Raw genomic sequence first — 23,713 nt, 5'->3', positions numbered from 1 at the left:
TTATTATTTCTGCTTCTATAGTTTTGTTTTTATATTTGTCATTTTTCCTTCCGTATTGTCAAATAAATTGAGGTTTTAGAAATTCGGGAAAATTTTTCTATTATATTATATTTTCATTATTTTTTTTGCTTCCATATTGTTATACAATATGTTGTATATAAGTATATTTTCATGTGGATAGAAATAGATTGGCTTACTAGTGTGTTGTACACTGATGATTTTTAAAGAACATAACACTTTTTCTATTCTTATTTGTTATCGATTTCTCTTACAAAAATCTATTTAAAAATTTCTTGTTTTGTTACATTTTGAGGGTTAAAAAAAAAGAGAAAAATTTTCATCATCCTTAATTGAATTTCATTTCATTAGTGATTTTTTTTCAATATTTAGTTGGTTAACTAAATGGAATGCTGATTTTACAATTTTATTTTACATTGAAAAATTTAACGTGCTAAAATCAGAAAAGCAAATATAAAACTAAAATACAGAATGTGTCCTTTCCTTCTCCCCCCTAAAATACTCTTACATATTATATATTTTTAAGTTAGAACAACATTACAATGACATTAAGTGTTGTAATATAATTTTGAAGGATGCCATATGGATGTTTACAAGCGGAACTAATGACAAGTCTTTAAATAAATAAAACAGTAAAACAAAGAAAAGAAAACGATAGAAAAGAAATACCGAAAATAAATAAGAAAGCACACCATTCATATACACACATACATATAGTTATATAATCATATGTGTATGCTATTTTATATGTAGGTATGTATGTATATGAAAAGAGAAAAAACAAATATTTCACACTTTGATAACCTCGTTATTAGAAAAATGTGAAACGTTTCCTTTTTCTTTTTTTTTTTTTTGTTTAAAATTTCAATTTGTGAAGCAATATTTTAACAAACACATATTATGTATATAGAGATGAATGTGTGTATATGTTTTTCAAAATAAACTTATTTTGTATTTATCAATATTGTCGACTATTGATTAAACTTCAAATATCTCTTTAAATATTTAGAACGTACAGGGTTTCTCAATGGATATACAGACTGTTTCGTATAACGTGACAAATAATTTGTTGGATAATTCTTTGATCAATTTCCGCTTAAAAAAGAGTGTGGGTAGGGGGGAAGGAGGGGTTTGGGATTAAGAATTTTCTATAAAACAGGCTCTCGATGGTTGGTTTATATGGCATGGTTGCGAAGTTATAAGCCTTTGTTTATATGCTGGAAAAATCTAGTACCTTTTTTCTCAACAGGCTGTATCTCATAAAAGAGTATATGTGCACCCCTCTCACCCATACAATTTTTTGATGGAAATTGGCCAAAGAATCATTTCTGAAGTTATTTGCCAACATATAGGAAACACCCTGTATACAATACAATATTCAAATTCAAACGTAATAAAAAGTTATTTTAGTTTTTGGAGTAAGTAAGCTTTTGAGTAACTTTGGAGTGTATAAATTTGGCTTTAAATTTGAAATATTTTTCTTTCTAATTGTCAAATCCATAAAGTATGAGAAATCTTTTTTGTAGGCTCATCATTTAAAATTATTAAACAGAAAACTGCAATCGACTTTGTTTTTCCTCCAGTTAAATGCATATTGGTATGTTCCGTAAGTAAAACTTATAATAAATTGAAGTGCTAAAAATTAAAAACTTATAATAAGATTTCAGTTCTCATATGAGAAAATATTTTTTTTTTAAATTATGAATCACGCTTCGTAAATACTCGTATTAATATTTTTTTATATTTACTAACAACTCATTAATATTAATTATGGAGCAGGTCCATCTAACCCAAATCATTCCGCGACCCAATCAAATGATTTCCTTTCTTTTGGGCAAACACATGAAAAAATGGAATGCTATTAAAAAAGAAATGTTAGATTTGTATTTACTTTAATAATTTCAAATTTTATTTTGATTTTATTTTTAACTCTTACTTAAAAAAATTTTTTGGGTTTTGTAATCTACATACATATGTATTTCATTTTTAAACGTACGTATATGTATAGGTGACACACACACAGGTCTCTTTTAAGTTTTACAAATAAAAATTAAAAGGAAAATACTGAACACAGTTTACGTAGAATATTTTGTGTTCTTAATACTGAGTTTTTAAATTTCTCACCTCACTGTTTTGATAACAGATTGAGAACGAGAGATCACAAATCGGAAATGTTTATTATTTTTTTTCACCCCTTCTTGTGTATGGACACAGAGAAAATAAAATTTTAAGTTAAATTTTCTGGTTTCTTTCGAACACAAATTCTTATTGGAAAATTATTTTGTTTTTAAATTTATAATTTATTGAGGAGATTGAATTGTAATTGTTTTTGTTTTTCTTATCTTTTTCAAGTTTTCATTTAACTCATCATTTTTTTTGTCATTAGAATTGAGAATTTATAATTTTTGATTACAAATTCCCATTTTTCGTTATTTTTTTCCCTAATTCCATTTAGGAGCATTAGTTTAGGGATACATGACATTTTTAGAGTCATCAAGCTTCAGTAGGCTGCCGCAGCTTTTTCTTTATGTTAAAAATATTGAAGGTCTTAAAAATTTTGATATTAATGGGTATTTACTTTTATGTTAACATTTAATTTTATAATATTGTTATACTAAGCTATATAATAATATTAAGTATAATATAATAATTTTTATTGTGATTCGACCAGGTTTCTCTGATTAAAGGAGCCGGTGCAATAATCACTAAACAGATATTTTTTTTCGTTATATAATTTATAAAAATTTAAATTGCTTTTTGACAGTTGTTTATCAGCTTTTGGGCAAAATTTACATTAATGTTAATATGATTTGAAAAAATAAAAAAAATTTATTTGTATTTTTGTATAATTCAAATAATTTTGAATACTTTAAAAAGTTTCGGGCCGCAGATTTCAACGCTTATGAGCACGAAAAAGGCACAGCTTTCTCCATATCTCGCGATATACTGCGCTTATGAAAAAACCTTATTATATGCTAATAATAAAATTTATTACAATTATACCACATAATAGAGATATTTCGTACGTACGTTTTGAAATATTTAAATTTTTCTCATATTAAAACTGTTTATTAGAAATTTAAAACAAAATATTTGTAAGCATACGAACTACAAATAAATAAGTAAATGTACATTATATACAATAAAGACAAAATCTCTCATTGTCACTCTTCCGCTCAAATATTAACATCTTATCAAATGAATTAAAAATTTTACAAAACTCTCTACCAAATAATAATAACTACAATAAAGAAAATTTAAATAGCAGACCAGTTGAAACAGTAGCATAACAGTAGCACAGCAAAAGTAATTATTCAAAATTCTTTATTATTTGCTTTTAAAGAAATTCACTTTTTTGTTTTGTTTATCAATTAGCGAGACAATTAAACTTAATTTAATTTTACTTAAGTTAACATTCATTTTGTTAATTTAAAATTATTTTTTGGTTGGTAAAGAAAAGTTTTTTTAGAATGTCGTAATGTCTAATTTAATGGGTTTTGTATTAAGTGATACAAGGATATGTACGCGAAACCAGGAAGGGTGAAAGTAAATGGTGGAACATTTTTATAGAAAGGATTAAAAAACAACTTTTGTTTTGTTAAACAACGGAAGCTATTCGTAATGCTGAAGTCTTCATACGCATATATGCTTATAAGTGCTATATGTGTACGAATATGTATGTATGTACAAATGTATCCATGAAAATACTTATATATACTCGTATTAATCTATGTATATAGAGGTTTTAATTAACTACAATGGTGTTTACCATACACGAATTAAAAGAGTTTATCAAGTGAACCGAAAATTTCTTAATTAATGAAATTAGAATTTTTGCTTGTTAATTCATTAAAAAAGTAAAAATATAAATAAAAAACATTGTGTATGTGAGTGTATTTATTAATGTATTGTTTTATATTTTAATGTACATATTTTGAAAACTTGTAATTGGCTTGAAATTTTTTTTACCATGAGAATGTACATACGAGTATGTACATACATATATTTCATAAATCGTTGCGTATATGTGTTTATCCAAATAATATTTAATGTGAATAACAATATTTATGTTTAATATTATTACTGACTGCATTGCATACAATAAGTAAAGTATTGTGATGGCACCAAATTTCATACACCGAATTTTTACCAAAAATGCATTTCTTCAATACGAATATGTGATAAATTATTTTAAGAAAGATATTTGACTGTCTGTGTGCTAGAATTTTTAGGATTTAATTTTGATTTATTGAAATCGAATTTTCGGAAATCTAATTTTTGAGGGTGAAATGAAACTATGACTTAATAAATTTATCAACTAGATTATCAATTTAATTCAATTGAACAATATTGATTGTTCCCAGTATTCACAATTTGTGATAGCTTTACAATAATATTACAAGAAGATACAGAAAGGCAACTTAGAACAATTGAGGTTTATTTGAAAGTTATTTAAAGGATTGACTTAAAATTATTAGTTATTGGGCGATATTTGTATTCTGAAAGAGTTTTAGGAAATTTTAATGTTGTGAAAGAATTTATTAATTAACACATAGCCACATTCGCAAATATTGACAATATGTTTTTGGTATCATGTAAGATGAGGGGGGGTTTGCATAATTTGAAATACTAATAGATAATTTTCGGTTAGAACAAAAGAAATATTTTATGAGTATTATGTTAACCAGCTTTAACAAGCTCTATTATAATTGGGAATAAATAATGTTTATTTAGACCATATTTAGTAATCTTTTACAACACTTGTTATATGTTGTTCATACTGTTCATACTGTTATATGGCGCTCTGTTATATGCTGTTCACATCAGATTTTTATAATTTCTGTGGTAAAAATAAATGCCTATGTACTTATGACTTTAAAATTGTAATTTTTACTATTTCCAAAGAATTAGCCGCATAAGAAAAAAATATTTAAAATTTGAAAACAAAGACTTAAATTCGTCATATTCATTTTTTAAAGGTATTGAAAACTTTTTATCTGTAGATTTTTAAATGCTTAAAAGATTGATGCAAGTCATCGCTGCATAATAACAGAGTTCGTACTATTATTTTATTGTTATAATAGAAAGTGTCAAATTCCTGAATTCACAATGTAAATCAAAAAGTAACTGCAATATTTGGTTTGCTTTATAAAGGAGAGAGAGAAAGAGTTTGAATTGTATTTACATACACATAGACAATTTTTAAATATTCAGTGTTCAAAGATAAAAGAAAGCCTTTTAAGTTTAAGAATATATTATTCGGAATAATAAATAGAACAATGTAAATGACAACTAATACAATAATAAATTTACCAGATTGTTAATCTCCTTTTTTAATCAACTTTATTCTTACTTTTAAATCATAATTCTCATGATATGTAATTTTTCCAATTAAATTAGCAACTGAACTTTTCACCTTCAAAAACAAAGTGAATAAATGGTGAATACATTATGCATATTTTTGCAAAAAAAATGTCTTTCCTAAAAATTAGTTGCAAAATACGAATATATCATACTCAGTCACTTTCTTCTAACCCCATTGTGAGTAGAAAAGTGAGATACACAATCCAGGTCCTTTCTATGCAATTTCATACCATTATAATTCCATATATGTACATAATTTTTGAAATTATATCAATAGTAATTTTCATACCATAATGTTGTAATTGGGCCATTTTTATTTGAAATTCTTTTGTAAAACTGGATGTTTTATTCTTATCAAAAATGAAACTTCTATTTTTGTATTTAACGTGTAGAGAATCCTTTGATTTGATTTTAATCTACTTATTGGAATTTTATTTAATTAGTATAATTTTTATTGAACACATTTTTTGTTTCAAGCTTAAAATTATTAATTAATATTTTTATTATTGTTTTATAGGGAAAAATAAAAAAAAATTTCTATATTTTATGATATTTTACGCGGAAATTGATTTAATGAGAAAATGTTTTAGCTATTTTTTTATTAGTGTAGCTAATTATATTTATTTAAAAATTTATAAATTACAATACTTTCCTGTACTTGTTTATTTGGTCATTGAAAATAATAATTTAGTTGTTAAGCAATATCGGTATGAGTGAAAATATTTTAGAAAGATATTTCGTAATATTTTGTAAATTCACTGCTTTGTAATATAAATAGAAATATTTTATATGTACATGTATTGAATCCTTTGAATTTATTGAATCTATTTGGTATTTACGTTTTCATTATGAAGTCATTAGTATTTAAGATTATTACAGTAAAGTCCAAAAATTGTTGCTTTATTTATATTAAAGTAATTAGTTTCCTATTTAAAATACCATCAAGAATGAAAGTGCAGAGATGCCAAGTAAGTTCCAACATGCTAGGTAAAAGTAAATAGTAGAATGTTAACAAAATTTTCGAACAAATATTTACAAACGGTTACAGCGAAAGGTAGACGGAAAATATTTGCAAAACAGGCAGTGAATTTATATTACAGGTTGTGCAATTCATACTACACTAATATTGTTACAAAACAATTGCGAGTTGATATAGTAGTACTTTTATGCAATTTTAAAGTGAGAGACAGTCCACCATAAACATTTTTATAACTTTGGCAGATATTAATGGTGTTTTTACTTAAAAAAAAAACATAATGTTTTGAACAATTTCGGAATTAGAAGCAAATTTAGACTTTAATCTGGTACTACTATGAAAAATTATGTTAGACAAAATAAATCACAAAATAAGAAACTTTACAAAAGCACAGAAAAAAGATACGACGGCCCCTTTTTTAATTTGGCTATTATCTGCCCATACCGCATTTTCATACTGAATAGCTTAATTTTGAAAAATACTAAAGTAAAAAGCTTATGCAACTATTACAGACCGCATTACATATAATAAGAGGGGTTGTCTGATGGCAACAAATTTTGCATATCGAGTTTTCGTTGGAAACGCACTTCTCCATAAAAGAGCAACGTTAATAAATTATTTTTAGAGAGGTGTCGGTCTGTAGGTCTTTCGGTCTTTCGGTCTGTCTGACTGTGTGCACGCGTGTATTTCAATTTTGGCTGAATCAATTTTCATAAAATTTTGTATGTGAGCATGTTTTAGCTATGTCATGGATTGATCAACTTTTGGGATATATCAGACCTTGGGAACTGAACGTTTTTGCGGACCAATTTTAGATTTTTGCCCATATAAAGAGAAATAATCAACCAATTTCCTTGGAATTTAATATTTAAATTTGGAGTGTTAAAAAAATTACCATATACGATCAGGGCGCGGAAAGCAAACTGGGGGCCGATTTTATTGAAAGCAAATTCATGTAATACAGAAAATTTAAGAAGTCACAATATGATTCTTACTAGCCACTTACATGTCCGTAAGCATAGTAAATTATTACAGTTTCAAGAAATGGAATTATAAATGTTTTAATAAACCATAAATTTTTAATAAAATTAAATAGCCGCAGGACATTGTTGAACCATAAGTCATATATTTTAAATTAAATGTTATTTAATAAACTTCAGTACTCACAGCATTTTTATATAATATTTAATTAGGAGGTTATTTTTTTTATTTTCTAATACCGTTAATTATAAGACTTTTACAAATACCGTTAAAGTTACACCGATTTATTTTATTTTCTATAGGACCTATGTCAAAAAACGTTGAATGTTTCTTTTTCATTATTTATGCATATAGAACAAAAAAGTTAAATTAAAAATATATAACACAAAAAAAAAGAACAAAACACAACCCAAGCTGTTGTTAAATTAAAAAATAATTTTCCAAACCTAATAAAAAGAAAATATTAAAGACATTTTAAAAAAGGAGAAAAATATCTGCAAATCAGAAAAAGGTTTCAAGGTGAAATAATTGAAAAACTAATCTATTGACTTAAAAAAAGACGTAGAAAAAAGAAGATGGAATAATTTGAATACAATTACGATTGTAGCGCCACCTTGCTTTGTTTAACATTTGATATTTTGCGAAATACCTAAGCAAGCAAACTAGAGTTGCTGTTTGTTTTTCTTGTTTCATTTAATTAAGAATTTAATGATAAAGTTAAAATTTATAAGGTCACCAATTTTGAATAATTCTAAAAAGAAAATTTATTTTGTTTAGGTAGAAAATTTAGACATTGTAACTAGGCATCTCATTCTGAGCTGATATGCAGTTCATAAAGTGTTATTCTTATTTTGGTATGCCCTCTGACTAAAAGTCCATTATTAGTATCTCTTTATAAAAGTTCTACATCATTTGAGATGGAAAGCTGATTTTTTTAAAATACAAATACATTTTTTTGAGAAATCTAATTCTCTATAACCTTTAAACATAGGTTTAGAGAAAGTATCGTAAAAAAATGCCGGCTGAAAATTCCTTAAAAATCCATTTTTTAATTAAAGAAATTTATTTAAATTTGCTTAACCGTTATCTTAAACCCGTTTCTTTTAAGAGTGTAAGCTGTTGAAGTCTAAGATGTTAACAGCTCCTAGAAATTTGAAAATACATAGTTAATTTTGTTGAAACACGAATGCGCATAAAAACAAAGATTTTTTATTGATGGATTTCGGCAGGGACGTAAAGTACTAAAAAGTGTTAGCCTATGAAAAATCTGGGGGTTGATTAGGTATAATTTGTTCAAAGTGCAATCATCTATTTTGGGACAGGCTTTCATTGTTAAACTGTCAAGGAGTGTTTAATGCATAATTTATTTTAAATAATAACTGTGATGAAAATAGATGAGGTTGAATTGATTTTCATTAAAGTGTAAGGATCATCATTTAAATCTTCTTTTATAGTATCACATTTAATTTTATTTAATAAGAGATGAATTTGTGACGGTTCACATATATGCCTTAATATTTAAAATGTTTAAGAATAATATTTTGAAAGATTTTTAACGTTAAGGGTCAAAATAAATTTTTAAGTGATTTTTGTATCTTGTGTATAAATATTATATAATTTTTATTTTTGTTTTTGTTATATTTTTTATTTCGATTTATTTCAATTTCTATGAATTTCCCTACACTCTTTCTGGAGCTTTATATATATATTTACAAATACATTTTAATACAATGGGGCACGGTGTTTATCCTTGTATATATATATATGTAATGTATATATGTGAATGTGTGATAGTATATGTACATTTAAATCGTATGAACATCTGTGACATGGTTTCCTTTTTTTTTCTGAAATGTTAAAGTTTCTGAAATCTAAAAGAGCATACAATAAAACAAGAGGAAAAAGAAAAAGATTTTCAATATCACATTATATTGAATTACAGTTATTTTACCCTTTTGATATCACAAGATGAATTTCGAAAGTAATTTGAAAAGAAACCTTTCAGCATCTATTAGTTGGTACTTTCATTTTGGTAACATTTTATTACAGGTTCGAAATGGTATTTTCTTTTATTATATTATATGTGCATATGAAAAAACCAAACGTAGTAAAAGATTTTTTTTTTTTGTTTCTAATATAAAAAATACAGATGTGAGCAATAATTTGAAAAAAATAAAAAAAAAACAGAGTTTTGTTTTTTTTTATAAGAGTTGACCAGGCTAACTTTATCTATGCAAAATTATGTCAAAAATAATAGGGACTACATGAATCAATAATAGACGGTATGGATGAAAGTAAAATAGAATTATTTTAGAATTTTCAAACAATTTTAATTCCAAACAGAGATAATTTAATTTTTCAAACAATACTCATGGTTTGGAATTAAAGCACGACAATTTGAATGATAAAGAAATTTGCATTATATATTTGGGACATTGATAATATTACGTTACGATTTATAATGTCTTCAACGATTCTTCATGTCTTGATGATTATCGGAATTATATTTTCCAACTTGAAAACCTTTCGCTAACTAAACCAAATTTTTATAAATAAAAGTAATAATATCCATTAGACTTATTAGCTTGGTCAAACCCACAAGCTCAATAAATGAAGCGTTGTTTATGAGAGTATCGATTACTTTCACAATTATTTATTTTTGTTTGATCATCAAAAGTTTTAATTGAAATTGATAAGCTTTCAAAGTATGTCTGGAGCAATGATCGAAAGTTTTGACAATTTCATTGTAAATAAACCAACGTTTGAATGTTTAATGATGCCAGTCTCTCTCACCATTAATATAACAATGCCATGAATTCAAGTTATTGCTTAAAAGCACGACATGTGAGCGCGTTTTTTGTAAATGAAAACACTTAGCGTCATTTTACTTAATTAAATTAATTCTGTTTTAATATAGAACCAGTCCAAGTTCTTATTACTTAAAAATTTGAGTTAAGAATGTGAAATGGTTTTTGGCAGCTGAACCTGGCACACAGATGTTTACTAGACTGGTTGTGTTATATTTGTGCCAAACACATAACAAAAGTTTTATGTTTGGCACACACAACATTTTTCTAGTATACCAATTTGTATAAGTATTTCTGACAATAAATTACTTTCAGCATTATAAACGTAACAATAAATTTGAAATACTAAAAATTTGTGAATCTGGTATGATTATAGAATAAGTTATGTAATATTTCATTGTAATGGGAATTGAAAATGTTTATTTAAAAAACAATATAATTTAACATCCTGAACAAAAAAAATACATATTATATTTTAGGACATCATATACGTATATGTGTGTATAGTCACATAATATCCGTATTATAAATTATTATATATAATGTCCTCATATTTGGAACCAATAATCTGATAATATTTAATGAAATATATGGAGCTGAGGTTGCTTTAAAAGCAGCAATATTATTATATTAAACGGGACCTCTTAATACCAAAGAAACTTTCAAATTTTTTATTTATAATAAAAAACAAGGTTCTCAGAAGTATAGTATTAATATTTTTGATTGAAATTTAAAATTTATACGGCGATTTTGTTTATTGTTATTAAAATTTTATAATTTTCAAACTCATATATTTGACAAAACAGAAAAAAATTTACTCATTTGGGGAGTTTTAATGTTATAATTAAATTTAGAAAATCTTTTTCTAAGTAATTCCCTGTATGCGTGCATCCATCTCTGTGACTTATGATTTCTTGAAATTACAAATGATTCGCGATGAATTCCGTAACTCCTTAGTTCATTTTTTTAATAAATACAATTATTTTACACACATATATACATAATATACATACATCAATTTCAAAATACAAAAATTGAGGAGAATTTTCCACATACTTAAGGTGCATTTGATATATAGACTACTCAAAAGTCAAAGATGTCCTCATGGCTTTCAATCTTAAATTTAAAAGTTTAAAGCATTTTATGATGGAAGTATTTGTATATTTTTCAATTTGTATCCTTACAAAATTCTAGAAAGCAATAAAATAACAACAGTAGAAAAAAATGTAAATTTAAAAAAAGATTTTTTTGTTTTTTGTTAAAGTTTGATGTAAAAGGGAAATGAAGAAATAAAAGGAAAATAATTTTAATTCTTTTATAATCCCATAAAAGTTTTGAGCTTTTAAAGATTATTTTTTTTTTTTTTGAATGTTTTCAAATTTTTTTTTATTAAAATTTAAGTTTATGCAATCAATATAAGAAATGCGGTAGAGGAATATAAGGTCATCTAAAAATTATTGAATTAAGTTGGGAGTTTTTATAGATCAAATTATGCAATGGACAAAAAAGTTTCTCACATATTTAGTGTGTAAATTATGAAATTCAATTTGTTATTCAACTAATTTAATATTTTTTCACATACTCATTAAATTGCTGAATTCAAACTGTTAGAAAACAGTTTATGAGTCTGATTATATGAAAAATATGTTGAACTGCACGCTATGAGTTAAAGTTACATTTTCTCAACTCTTTTAGTCGGTAAATTTGTAATAAAACCATGGTCACGTATTGAAATATTCATGCATATAACAGTCAGCATTACTGAAATTTTTATATTTAAAATATTATTCCGTATGTACCTAAAAAGTAAGCATGTTTAAATACGTTCCTTAAATGGTACAAAGATGAAATACGAACAACACATTTATACACACAACAAAAATCTCAAAATTTAGATTATTTTTCATCATCCTTAAACCAATGTTGAATAAGGACTAAAATATGGTATCAAATATTTGTAAGAAAATATATCAGATGTCAAAAAAATTTAATATTTGCTTACATAACAATCAAATATAATATGCATACATACATACATACATATGAGATCAGATTACAACGTAAATTACCTACATGACATTATATGAAGAAAATTTTCAACCTAAATGTGTAAAATGCGAATATTTTTGTGATTGTTATGTTGCAAAGAAATTGCAAAAACGGAAGATTTACAACGAATAAACCAAAAACAATCATTATTAAAAGATAACACAAAAACAGAAAAAAGGAAACATTAAAGGGGCACGTAAAATAACCTTGACCAAAATATAAAACCTGAGAATGAAATTTCATGCTCAAGACAATAAAAATAAAAACAAACGAAAAGGAAAAAAAAATATTTAAAAACCACAATAGAGAATCTGCAACGAATTCTGCTAGTAACTGGTATATAAGTATGCATGTATATAATAGATAATGCATCTGTAATAAGCTATGTTAATAATGTGCATATAATTACTATGTGTGTAATGTCAACGTTCCGTTAATTTCAGGCGACATTGTGAACGATGTTAGTAAAATGTGCTTAGTGCCATACCATGTGATAACTGAAAGGTAAATGAAATATTTCTGCTAATTGAAAATACACACACAAAAACTTTCAGAAAAATTTTATTTAAATTTATTTACCAAAACCACCTTCGAAGGCGATAGTCTTAAAATCCGAAATATTAAAAATAATAACGCATATCTATTTTTTCATGTTGTTATCACTTCTGATAGTAGTATTGGCTAGGATATACCTATTAATGAACTCTACCATATAAGATCTGCATCATCACTTTCTGCAGCTAATTTGTTATGATCTTGTTATGTTGGAAAAAAAATTGCAAAAACGAGAGATTTACGAATCATTTCAGGTGGAGCTGAGCATGTATTGAGAAAATATTACGCCATATTCTTTCACTTTTCTTTTTTGCAAATAAAGAAATTTTTTTTCTAATTTTATTAAAAAACATTTTAATGGGCGCTTTAATTTAAGACCTTTTTAAATATGTTGGGAATTAATTTAAGCGATGAATCGCTCAGATGCTTGAGTTCAATTCTTATGCTGGGATAGAGCTTTAATTGAATTGTTAAATACAATGATTTATTACAATATGATTTCTGTTTCATTAGAGGAGACCATCATACAGCTAAAAGTAAAAAGCTAAGAAGCTATTAGAATTAGCTTTTCCTTTCAAAATTCAATGGTATGGTCTTACTAAATAATTTTCAAAAATATTCAGCTAACTCAAAATTTTAACAATGGGCCTATTGATTGGCTTCATTAATTAAAAAATTATGTTATTATCTGCAAAGTTTAAAAGAATTTGTGCAAATAAAGTTTTGTCTTATCTTCCAAGGCTTTGATTCCATTAAAGCCTTGGAAGATAAGACTATAGCCAAGTTGTAAGGGAAATTTGAAAAGCACGTTAATTTTCAATTACAAATTGGTCGTGATTATTGGTTGACATTATTTTTAAACTTTGATTGCCTTAAAATAATTTTTTAAATAAGAATATTTTGTGGAGACATGTTAAAAATTATTTTGAATTTCTTTGCTTTGTTGCACTTTTAACTTGTACGCCTTTGAAAAGAAACTTGATAAGTTCATTGTACTTTTTAAATTAGAAGACATCATACTTTAATTTTGAAACTTTAAAGTTGAAATTAAATTTAGCATTTATTTTTTATTAAAAAATAAATAAAAATAGACAAGATCTAAAACAAACGCCTACAATGTTTTTATTTTAACATTATTAAGAGAAAAATTACCTTCATCCTCCAAATCATTCTATTTATAGTGTTTAAAATTTAAATAAAAATTTACAAAATGAAAAACAATTCGAATTACGAATACATTTTTCTATAAATGTAGGTCCTTTATATATTTCAGAAGTAAATTATTATACAAAACCATAGAGACACTATACGCAATAAAAAGACCGGTACATGGTTTAATTTTTGAAATTTGATATTAATTACTGTTAAACGATACATATACTCGTACATTATATAAATGTAAAGAATGTGAATTTTATATATATACAAATAAATTTTTATGTTTTTAAATTAGGAATGAATAATACGTTTTCGTGCCCTTGAACAAATTTAATACTGCTATTAAAAAAAAAAAAAGAACACTGGTTTTCTTTTTCTTCTTTTTTTTACTGCTATATCGTTAAATCCTTAAATAAATAGGAAGTATAAGGAAAAAATCCAAGTAACGAGATTAAATGACAAAATTCTGGAAGTTAACCATAATGACCGAATTAATGTTTGTTTATTTTTTTTTTTTTTGTATTTTTATTAACGTCCTTTTTACTCAATGACAAAGTAAATAAATTTATTTTTTATTATGTTTTGCACTCAAATGATTTCCATTTACTTATTTTAAATACGGTAAAATTTAGAAAAAGAAATGAATAAGGAAATAAAAAATCTACGATAAAGATTTAATTTCAGTAAGAGAAGAGATTCCGTTGAAAAATAAGAGCTTCCTTCAAAAAACGAAAAAAAACGAAAACAAAAATCCTTTTTGGAAACTTTTTCGTTTTTTTTTTCTTTTGTTTCTTTTTTTTTCTTTATTCACATCATAAAATGTTTAATGTTTAATTTTTGGCTAAGAAAAATATCCTCTATAAAAGCAAGAAAATAAGAAGAAAAAAAATGAAATTTCACCATTTGAATATAAAAGTATTGTATTAAATTATAGCTTCAGGATAGAGAGGATATTTAATATTTAAATTCAAAAAAGAAACAAAAAAAAAAAAATAGAATAAAATAGAAAAAAAAAATAATAAAAAATATGGAGAAACGAAAGTTATTTATTTTATCACATGATTTTAGGTCATTTCAATTTCATTATTCAAAGGAATACTTTTGCCCTTTGAATTTTTTTATTTTTTTTTTTTGGAGAATCTTGCAGTACATTATATAATATGGACTGTTAACTTTTTTTTTTTTTTTGCTGTACCATGAAAATTTGTTGTTTATTATTGTGACTTTCAATGGGAAATTATATTTAAAACCATTAAAGTCTTAAGTTCAAGAATTGTTGAAAGTATTTATGCATAAGCATAAATACGCTTTGTCCGAATTTATTTTGATTGCGTTAAAAATAATTGTGGATTAATTTAATTCTTTTTTCTAATACGTAGTGCTTCTATATTATATAGATTAATTGTAAATTATAGGTATTTAAGCAATATGTACTGAAAATTTTTAGAACATTGAATTTATTTTTTTTTTTTAAATTTTAATAATGCAGTTGTACTTGTGCTCAATTCTATAAGAATTAAGATCAATAAGAGAAAAATTTTGTATTATGTTAATGGTCTTTCTCTTTTCAAATTTAATATGTACTTTAATAAAATTAATATGTTTGAAATATTTCAGCCTGTTAATTTACGTATTCTAATTTACGCATTCATACGAAATTGCGTGTTTATATAAAGTTTTTAATATTAAAAGTTGGTACCAGTTCCCTTTATACTTAATAATTAGAAATGTGTATATAAACTATAAGAATGCTCAATAAATTTCGATCAAAATATTGGTTTTAAAGTGACCTATTTCTTACCTTTTTAAAGATCAAACTAATTTTATTATTTTAAAAAAATATTGCATACTTTTCGGGGAAGCAAAAACTAAAAGAGTTGACATAATAGCGAAAGAAGAAGTAAGTTTATATTTTTCAAAAAAAATTAAAAAGTCTTTGTAGTTTTAATAATGCAAATTATTAAAATATGAGTTTTTCTGGGGACCATAACTTCTGAAGCAAAGAATATAAATTAAGAATAAAGGATCGATATTTGAAAAGGTTATTGAACAGAAGGTATGTTAAAATTTTGGAGACTTCTTTAACGATATGACGCATCACCATATTTGTTGGATATTTTTTAAACCCAATACGCTTGCTATTGTAATCTTCTTTATTTTCAATCCTCTAAATCCAGATCTGCACTTTTAACTCTTTGCATTTTGGATTGAGTACTTCAATAACAAACAAATGGGCAGGAACAGCTTATACTTTATGGTCGTAATTGTTTCCTGCAAATGAACATTCAAAAAATTTGAAGGCTTTTGGAAAAATTATTAATATTTTTATATAAAAAGTTTTTGGTATAAAATTAATTTGTGGTAAATTTTATACTAGGGAGCTGGTGAAATACTAAATTTTGCCAATTAAATCACTTTATGCACTTTGCTTACTTAATATTCGTTTCCTAAATCGAAAAATGCAAAAATTTCAATTTTAGTGCATTTTTCATGTTTTTATTACCAACTAATTATTAGCACTTATACATAAACTTTCTGACCCCTTATTCATGTATATTAATGATCGATGGTATTAACATACTCTATTAGGCTATATACAAAAGTTATATGGCATCTTTTGGAACAGATGACTAAACGGTTAAAAATATGCATACTTACATGTTATAACGCTAACTTATTGCAAACATTATTTCCATTTTTATAATGGACCGTTTTCGAAAATAAATTGACTTTTATATTATTGTTGCTTTTATTATATGACACTATATTTAAAAGTTATAAAATTCATATATATTGGAATTTTTTAACTAAATACTAATTTTCGTTTAATTTTTCCACGAAAAATATTTAAATACTTTTTTTTGTACCCCAGCTGTTTGGTCAAAAATTTAATTGATCGGCCAGGACAAAAATGATTGCCTCAAGTTTTTTTATTACTTTTTGATTTCTTGGATGTAAGCAATTCTATAAGAAAAGCAAAGCTACCTAGTGTCCAGCCGAAAATCAAAATAAACCAAAATAATTTTAAATTATTTATGTTGAGTGGACCATATAAATGAGGTTCGTTAAAAATAATGTTTGAGATATGCTGGCGTTCTAAAAAAGCTCTTCTATTCATTTCATTCGACCAGTGCTGTACAAAACCATTACTCCTAATTTGTATCATAAATTGCTGGGTTTGTTCTTTGCTAAATAGTGGTGAAATCAAATATATCATTTCATAAAAACTTTCTTTACATATACGTTCTCCAAAATAATTCAGAATTCTTCCATAATATTTATTAGATTTGATTATTTCATTATAGTACATTAAGTCAATTGAAAAAAGCATTTTTTCGGTTATAACTCTTCGGTAAGCGTCTCTAGTGTGTTTTGTTGTACTATTATTGTTTAAAGAATTTTGATTTCCACTTGCATTCGTTTGAATATCACTAGTTTCAATACTTTCTTCCGCATCGTTAGCTGTATTCAATTCGTCATTTGCTTTAAAACTGTCATTTCGAATTATCATTGGATGTTTGAGTGGTGGTTTAATTAAAAATGTCATTAATAATGACAGGTAAATTTGTGTTAAAAGAAACCCAATTAACATAAAACCAAAATTAAAAAATCTCATTTTCCATTTGTGATGCACGTATTTGTCGAAAAATGATTGTAAAAGTAAAACTCGCAATATACTTAAAAATTGTTTACTTATATCATTATTAATATTTGAATTACCATTAATTCTTTTGATGTTGTTACTCTTTGTATGATTACTTTTGTTAGAAAAAAGTATTTTATATAAAATAAATTTAGCAAGACCAAAATATAATATTGATGTAAATAAAATAATCCAAATTTTTGATTCAAATGGCATTGTGAAATAATATTGTTTCTTTATTAGACTTCCTCTGAAAGGAAATAAATAACAATTTGTTGGTAGAACCAGCGGATAACTCCACGAATCTCTTCGTGTTCGTGCATTTAAATCTGTACATCTAACACCGTTTGGCAAAATATCGAATTTTTTAAAATTGCCACATAATACATTTTTGCTCTTTTTATTTTTTTCAGATAATTTTACATATGTTATTCCAATTGAGATATTAAATTTTTGTGTTAATACTTTAATTATAAGATTGTGTGGATTGTAAATTTCTTCATAATCGTCGCTAGAAAAAAAAAAAAAAAATTTGGGTCAAACCAATGGTTTGTATTGTAGCACTTTTCCCTTCAACAAGTGAAAATACTGCTTTTCAAAACAATCGATGTATACCTATCACACTATTAAAGTTATTTTCATTCATATACAAAACTATTTCTAGGATTGCATATATTTAGGATATAAAATTTATATAAAGAGGGGTTAAGATAATGCTCGAATTTAAAGGTTAATTGCGTGAGTTAAGAAAAATAATTATATTTTTTAATGTCATGGATTTTACCGTTAGCTTTTTGTGTTTATAGAAATTTGAAAAAGCTTGCGGTTTCGGAAATATAAGGCATCAAAAATTCAATCTTTACAAATTTCAAGAGGCGATAAATTGAGAGGGGGTGGAGATGGAAAAAAATTTTCTTCTAGCGAAATGAACTATTTGTTAATGCCTAAAAGCTACTAAAATTTCAGGCTTCCACATCATGGGGTCTGGAAGAAAAACAACATCAAAAATTTGAAAAAAAACGGATTTTATGTAACGGTAAATTTTAACGACCATTTTGTTTTTTTAAAGTTCTAGTGTAGTATGCCGTGATATCAGAAGCATCCCACTGCTTTTCTGCGTTTGTAAAATCTCAAAAATGCATATGGTTCAACTACAGTAAACAGTTGAAAAATGGCATTTTTATGGTTTTGAGGGGGTATAACTTTTAGAGGGAAGAAGATAGGTAAAAATTATGTTTACGAAAATTAGTTTCTAGTAAAGATCTATATACATATAAAATTTTAGGTTTCTATTAGACGGACAGACGGACGGACGGAGGGATGGTCGGTCGGACGGACGGACAGACGGACAGAGTGAAACTAATAAGCACTTTTTTTCAAAATTTTTTTGGAAAAGTGCTAAAAATTTAATATACAATATGATATTTACAAAGAGAAAGGAAATGAGTATTTTTTAGTGCAATTAAAATTCACTCATAATTTAAAAAATTTTTGTATTTCTTTTATTATCTATCAAATAATGTCAAAGAATAAAGCGAAAGAAAAAAATTCTTTGGGAAAATACGTGTAATATGCATTCAGGGTGTAATAGAATCTGAAATATTCAAAAAAGGGAGCAATTTTCCAAAAAGTGGCTGAAATCTATAGGCCGATCGAGAAAAAGCATAGTAATGGGCAAGCGAAAAGTATGACACCAATAAACATAATATGCCGACATATGAAAAAAAAATTTAGAAACAGTAACAAACAAGCACCATTAGAAAGGTACGTGAAATACTGTTGGGATCGGTCCCAGAAAAATTTATTTAACAGTGTTAAATTGCATCAATAAGTGATTTATTCAAAGCATATTAAAAATATGATATAAATTAAGGCTATAGGAATAACACCCAAATGTAATAAAAGGACTAATCAAAATACAATGTTATAGAGAATTTGAAATGGATAAATATTGAAGATAGAATCAGTTGCAATGACAAATCAATTCTGAACGGATCATGATTAAATTTTTTATACTTACGTTGTAGAAAAAGCCGTTTCAAATTTTAAGCCATAGAAATTTGTTGTTCTTTGCGGGTATAAAATAGAATTGCTCGTATTTTTGAATATAATATTTTCTATTAGTATTTTTGGAAATGGTTTCATACGATATATTAATCCGTTAGTTTCAAAGCTTTGTGAAACAATCAAAACATTAAACAGTTTGTATTTGAAACAACGATTCGTAAAAATGTCTTTGACTATCTTCATTTCTTTTGGATTTTGTGCAACATTCGATTCAGTTCCAATTAATAATATTTTAATTTCATGTCTGACAGCAGATTGCAGACTGCTCAATATATTCCATTGATCCTGTAAATTACAGAATGATATTATTAAAATGTTTTTATTTTTTGTCTTCGTCAATTCCAAATTTAATCTTTTTTTTAAATTTTTGTTTTTTAGAATTTTATCAAAAGAAATCAGAACAATTTTTTGCAAATTTTTTAGATTATTAGATATTTCTCTTATTAAACTATTCATGCTATATTGATCTTCTTTTGAGCTCGGATATAAAAGGATAATATCACGGATGTCTGAATTTTGTACAATTATTTGATTAGTTAATTGAAATAAATGTTCATATTTTTCAAACACTTGTGCATTTGTCAATAGGAATAATAGAAATAGTTTAACTATAATTGTAAAAATCATTTTTTTTATATATGTAAATAATTTTTTCGTTAATTTTAAATTATACTAAGTGAATTCGAAATATAGCAACACAATGTTAGTTAGAAACTGAATTTTCGAAGCAAATAAATTTGAAAATTAGTAATGTCGCTATAAGGACGTCAATTATTTTCTTACCCTTTAAGAAATACATATTTAACTAGATTTTCCACTTAAAACTTTTTATTATTAATTAATTTGCATTCGGTATATTTCCGCTTGTGTGCCTACAATTAATACTTAAAAATTATTTCTAAAATGGCTCCTACTTGACACTTTACTTTGAATGTTGAAAAGAAATCAGATTACAGGAACTTTTGGTTTTTAATTAATAAATAACAATTAAGTTTATTACAATTGTATTGGAAATTTTTTTTTTAAAGATGGGAAGGGCTTGTAATTAATTACAGTTACACGGTCTTTTGAATTACAGTTACACGGTCTTTTGAAACTAAAAATTCAAGCAACAGCCATTTGACCTCAACGCAAGGAAGAGGATTTTATTGAATGCAAAAAATTATCTAAAATGAATCTAAAGATGCATTAATTATAATAAAAACCTGAACATTAAAAATTTTTAATTAAATTAAAAACAATCAACCCTTTTTGTAACAAATTGAAATAACTCAGTAGCAATTCGAAATCTAATTAAAAATATAATATATTATGTATGACTGTGTCAACTCTGCGTACGAATAAACAAGTTTAAATGTCAGAGATGTAATCAGCAAATTCCTTTGTTCAACATTTCAGCTTTGTAGTCTCAATAGTTTGTGGGCTATGAACAAACAGTTTATGTAGTTGTATGGCAGCTACCAAAAGCAGTCGAGAAAAATTTCAACGATTTTTTTTACCGAAATCGCTCTAATAATATACTTATTTGTGCGAAATTTCGATATTATAGCTTCAATAGCTTCTGAAATATAGTCAAATAGTTTTTAAAGTCGCAATACAGCTTCTCGAACTACTGCTTCGATCATACCCAATTTAAATGGGATTTCAGCTTTTATTACTAAGTCATTTGTTAGAATTTGGTGAGTCAGTCAAATCGACTCAGAACTGGACGCCGATCAAAAACGTAGTCAATGAAATCAAAATTTTATCTCTTTATGCAACATACATTACCTTTTTTACCTAAAGGTCTCAACCTCTTCTATTTGTAAGTAGAAATTCTAGACATAAAGCATTGTTGTTCCTGCACGGGGCGGAAGCATAGAAAACCAAATACAAAAATATATGTAGGGTTTTTTAGGTTGTTCGTGAGTGAATTTATGGCACTTTCCAAGTTTTAAATAAAAATAACAAAAAAAAAAAATATTTTTTTCAAATTAAACTCAATTAATTTGTTCTATTAATCATTTTTTATAAGTTTTTAAGCTGTTCTTTTAATTTAATTTTCAAATTTACACTTTATGTAGTGCAATTATATACAACAATCTTTTGTTTTAATGGAAAAATGAATTTACTATAGCGCACAATCCGTTTAGAACCCTACACAACTTAATTCTCAATCGAGATATTTGCTTAACTGATGTCACTTTTGTTTTTGAGGTTAAAAGATTAACTTGGACATCATAACCATTATCCATATTTTTAAAGTGGAAACCCGCATAATATGCCTGAACAAATCCGTTTCAAAAATTATGAATTTAAACCGGAATTTAAACTGAAACCTAAAATTTATTTTTTCTTTTCTTTTAAATTTTTGAGTATCAAATTCGATTTTAATGAAGAAACTGCTAAAAAGAATTTCTGATAAAATTTATAAAAATTCAATCTTTTATTTTCATTTCAGAAATTGACAGAGATGGTAATATTATTGTGCAGTACCAAAATTGATAAAAACCTATATTTTTGTGATTAAGATAATGGACTAAGGTATGTTCAACAAATATACCTTAACAAATCGCAAAGAAATTTCATATTTTTAAACTTTTTCCAATATTTTTGAAAGAAAGTTGTAATTATTATAATTTTTGTTCAAAAATTCACAAATTTTTGAATGTACATATGTAAAAGTATTTAAGTACCTACATATAAATTAACTTTTTATTTAGCTTTAATTTGTACAATTCTTCTAACTTAGGACAACATAATAACTATAAACCTATTTCAGTAGTTTATTAGTCTACGTAAATGCAATATGCATCTAGTAGACTAGAGGACCATATCAAATACTAATAAATTTATTTAATTTTATTATCATATGCTTATACAAACATAAACATGTAAAAGCATTTATAATTATATTTCAACATTATACCCACATTCATCTTTTGTATTGCATTTATTCATTTGGTAAAAATGGGCTGCAAAATATTTTACACAATGGTACCATTTTATCTTTTTTGATTTACTGTAATTTCATAGATTACAGTTGTCAAAATAATTAAATTTACATAAGTACAAGCTACATAACATTTTTGTATAGATGTGATAAATTTCCCAAATCTGAAGTATTGTCTACTAGTATTTTTTTATACAATACTAAAGACTTGTTTTACTCTTTTTTTCAGTAATATTTTATAACCGTGCAAGTACAATTGTACTGTATGGTTGCATATAATACAATTGTACTTAAATTGTTTCGAGAGAAAACGAAAAATTCTGTTCAAATAAAATTTGTCTTCTGTTTCGTTAAGTTTTTATCGCACAAAATTTTACAATGTTGTAAATGTTAACTTTTATCTCCTTTTAAAATATCGTTTTGTTGTATGATACGAAAAAGTGTCTCTTTAAATTGGCACATTTGTGTATATTGCAAATGAACGAAAGAGTTTTTTAAGAGAGAATTATTATTTAGATTTCGGTTATCTTAAAAAAATATATTACTCGTCTCTTATTTCTGTTTTAACAAAGTAATATTAAAGTAACCTTGAACTATTTCGTTTATATATTTATATCATATGTACTTAAATCTGTACCCTTCTGTTTCTCAATAAACTCATATGCCTACATATACATATATAAATTTATTTGAAATCGTATCTAAACATTTCCAGTAGCAAATTTCTAGGCAATTCTTGTAATTTTCCAAATTGAGATTTTATTGCAATTTATTTCATGATGTTGTTGTTACTCGTTAGGTTTTTTTTTTTTTTTTTTTTCCTTTGTTCACTCCTAGAAGGAGCATAGGGCTAGTGCATGATTTCTCATGCACTAGTTTCATAGCGTCATAGGGTTTAACTAGGTAGGTGACTAGCCTGCCGTAGTTTTTATTTATATATTAATTATTTGAGGTTATTAATATTTACTATTTTACTTATTTTTCTTAGTTTTTTTTTTAATATCGAATATTAGGAATATTTGAAAATTACTTGTATAATATTTTTATTAGTATTGTATATTAAGTTATAATAATATTGAATATAATTTTTATAGTGACCTGACCGGGGTTTGAACCCGAGACCCTTCGGTTAAAGGACCGGTGCCATAACCACTGCACCAATG

Source organism: Condylostylus longicornis, unplaced genomic scaffold (assembly GCF_029603195.1).
Source record: "Condylostylus longicornis isolate FDR11 unplaced genomic scaffold, ASM2960319v2 ptg000048l, whole genome shotgun sequence".
Lineage (NCBI taxonomy): Eukaryota > Metazoa > Arthropoda > Insecta > Diptera > Dolichopodidae > Condylostylus > Condylostylus longicornis.
The sequence above is the reverse complement of the archived record's forward strand: the minus strand, read 5'-3'. Positions refer to the sequence as shown.